The sequence below is a fragment of the Galeopterus variegatus genome, unplaced genomic scaffold (assembly GCF_000696425.1).
Source record: "Galeopterus variegatus unplaced genomic scaffold, G_variegatus-3.0.2 Scaffold6718, whole genome shotgun sequence".
Classification (NCBI taxonomy): domain Eukaryota; kingdom Metazoa; phylum Chordata; class Mammalia; order Dermoptera; family Cynocephalidae; genus Galeopterus; species Galeopterus variegatus.
The window spans coordinates 1,736-5,289 of NW_007732829.1; the positions used below are offsets into that span (position 1 = coordinate 1,736).

The 3,554-nt window shown below is 46.6% G+C and overlaps 1 pseudogene; it reads left to right on the forward strand.

Annotated features, from left to right (window-relative positions):
* The first annotated feature begins 388 nt into the window (after positions 1 to 388).
* The window catches only part of LOC103606595, a 13,272-nt pseudogene continuing 10,106 nt past the window's right edge, over positions 389 to 3,554 (forward strand).

A 3,554-nucleotide genomic window follows, 5' to 3' on the forward strand; every position in this document is an offset into this window, starting at 1 on the left:
GGTGCACACCAGTGTTTGCAGGGCTGCCGCGTCCCACATGGTGCACACCAGTGTTTGCAGGGCTGCCGCGTCCCACATGGTGCACACCAGTGTTTGCAGGGCTGCCGCGTCCCACATGGTGCACACCAGTGTTTGCAGGGCTGCCGCGTCCCACATGGTGCACACCAGTGTTTGCAGGGCTGCCGCGTCCCACATGGTGCACACCAGTGTTTGCAGGGCTGCCGCGTCCCACATGGTGCACACCAGTGTTTGCAGGGCTGCCGCGTCCCACATGGTGCACACCAGTGTTTGCAGGGCTGCCGCGTCCCACATGGTGCACACCAGTGTTTGCAGGGCTGCCGCGTCCCACATGGTGCACACCAGTGTTTGCAGGGCTGCCGCGTCCCACATGGTGCACACCAGTGTTTGCAAGGCTGCCGCGTCACCTCAGCCTCCTTCTCTGTAGGTTGCTGGAACACCCCACAGCCATGGCCCCTCACCCCAGGTATCTCCCCTGCATCTGGCCCAGTGCTCTCCCCACAAGGCCACGAAGCCTGGCAGCAGTGAGTGCAAAATGCTCTCTGTACTTGAGTAAGGGGAGTAGAAAGGGAGAATACAGGAAGCAAAAAGAAAAGTAAAAACCATCCTGCCACATAGGTAAAATAACACTTTCCCAATCAAATCATTTTAAATGCCTTCCTTCCTCTTTCTCCTTACCTATGCACACACTTGGGCCTAGATCTCCTCTAGAAATCTTCCCTAATGGCTGCTTTGCTGGAAATAGTTGATTCTCTGAATTTTCATTTTTCAGTTAACATTTGACACATTTTTTATTAACTTTAAAAAAAAAGTTGGTGTCTTGTCTTTCTAACAAATTGTGTGTCCCTTAAGTCTAGAGCCGTGTCCAACTTTTTTATTCCTTCTCTAAACCTAAATAATGCTGGGCATAGAAAGTAGCTTAGTAAAAAGTTTATCAAATGGTCTCTTTTATTGAATGTTTAAACAACTAGGTAAGTGTATGTTCTTTGAAATAATTCAGACAATATAAATGTGTATAAATTAGTCACCAGCCCTTTCTTCTTTATCCCTGGCAATGTTCCATACTTTGAGATAGACTTTTTGTGATATTAATATGGCCACTCCAGTCTTCTTTTATTTATTTATTTATTTATTATTTTTATTTTTTGCATTTATTCAGAGTTTCTATTTCTTTTTCTTTTTCTTTTTAAATTTTTATTGAATCAAAATTGATTATACATATTTTGGGGGTTCAACATTGAGATATGTTGATCAAATTAATATTACTAGCATGTATATTGTTACAAATCCTCATTATTCTTTATGCCCCTTGTCCAATCTCTTCCCATCCCCCTCTCCCTCCCCCCTACCCACTCTAATTACCTAGATTTCTTCTCTCCTTCTGAAAGAATAATGGTTACTCTGTTGATTTGTTCCCTAGATGATCTGTCCAATGCTGAGAGGTGTGATCAGGTCCCCCAATATTATCATACAGCAGATGCTTCTGTCATTCTGAAATGGGCTTTGTGGAGAGAGACATCCTCTTCTTTTCTTTATCTCTGCCGGTGACTCTCCTTGTGTCAGTGCACTCCAGTGGCTGGTAGTGGCGTGGTGGTTGTGGCGTCTAGCCACTTTTACAGCAGCCATGGTTATTGTGGTGGCTATGGTGGGCCACCCATGTGGAAGTGAAGATTTTGGCATGCTCCTTGGTGCTGGCAGTATGCGTGATTGTCAGGAGTGTCTGGTCCCCAGCTTCATATTTCAGGTCCCTGGGCGGGCCCCAAGGCACTGGCACAGTGTGCCTGGTTGTGGGAGGGGGATCCACTCACCTTCTCCATGTGTCAGGTCCCCGGGTGGGCCCCTAGGCGCTGGATCAGTGAGCCTGGTTGTGGGAGGGGGGTCCAGTCCTCTTCTCCAGGCCTCAGGTCTCCAGGTGGGCCCTAAGATAGCGTGGTATGCCTGGGCCAGAACTAATTTTCTGTCCTTTGCTTACTTCTAACATGGGAGAACTTCCTGTGGGAACCAGTACTTGAGCTGTGTTGTTGAGCTAAATTGCTGCTCTGCTGCTGTTTCCCTAGGGGAGGCTTTTTGTGTAGCTCAGAGTTTAATGGTTGACCTTATAGGTACTTCCAGCTCTCCAGAGACTCGGTGCACCTGGGTTGTGTAGAAACTCTGATCTTGGCCCACGTTTTTTCATCAAACTGCACCCCATGCAATTCTGCATTCCTGACCAGTCCCTTCTGAGGGGTCCTGTGTGATTAGGGGGCGGATCGGCTGTCCTTGCTGTGTCCCAGTGTCATCCCGGTGAGCCCGTCTCCCCCACCTCCCATGCTCCAAACACTTCCCATGGGACAGGCCATACACCGGTCCCTTTCGATGACTCACCGGCCTCTGAATGGCTCCCCTTTTTCAGCTGTTCTAGCTCACCGCTCTTGCATGGGTCCATGGGAACCCTATTAGTGGTCTTGCTGTCCTGGGGGCCACCAAGGCCCTCTTATCCCCTGTCACCTCCAAGCAACTCCATCCGAAGTGCACAGCTGCAGCTTCTGCCAGCTCGTGCTCCATGCACTCAGCAACTCCAGCCTTAAAGCAGCCATGGCCCAAAACACTTCAAGCAGTTTTTTCTTATTCTCATTGTGGCTTCTCCCCCTTCATGAACTCCATAGGTCTCTCCTCCTCTTCCCCTGAGCTCCAGCAGCCCCAGCTTAGCTGTTACATTTTTGTAGTAGTAAATTGGTTGATTTGTGGGAGAGAGTGATGCTGGGGACCGTCTATTACGCCATCTTGACCAGAACTCTCCAGGCTTCTTTTGACTAATGTTAGCATGGTATATCTTTTTTGGTCATTTTACTTTTAACCAATTTGTCTCTTTATATTTAAAGATTATTTCATGTGTTTCTTAGGTCTTGCTTTGTTGTTGTTTTTTTTTTCCCAATCTGACAATCTCTGACTTTTCATTGGAGTTTTTAAACCATTTATTTTAGAGGATTCATAAAGCAAATGTACTTCACAGGGCCTGGTTTTCCAAAGCTTTGCAGTTTCAAATATTGACCTTCCAAAGGACAAGAAATTTTCCTCAAACTATAAAGTCTCTGAGGCAAGATAAAGATTTGTAACACAGCAAGGTTTCTGACTCAAAGACAGACTAGTTACTGATTGATATGTAAAGTTACTGGGAAGCTGCTGGAGGGAGAAGGAATGTTTGCTAGATCAAGCTTTTGTTGGTGGATCACTGAATTGTCTAGGGAATGTCATCTGACATGTTTTTAATGAATGTTACCAGCTTCTATTGTTAAACTGTAACCCCACCTATGTCTCTTCCTGAAACTTCCCAGGCTGGAGAATAAATGCAGGAAGAGAACCCCAATTCGTGGTTAATTTCCTGAGGAAGGAATGCCTCTTGCTGGAGGGTTCCAGGGGAGATTAACCACTTTGGGGCTTCTCACTGCTCAGAAGAGATGGGCTTTGAGTAATCCTTTTTGGCTCCATCACCCACGGGAAGAGGGGTGACAAATCCTTGGGGGGCAAAGCAACAATTTATATTTAATGTTATTATT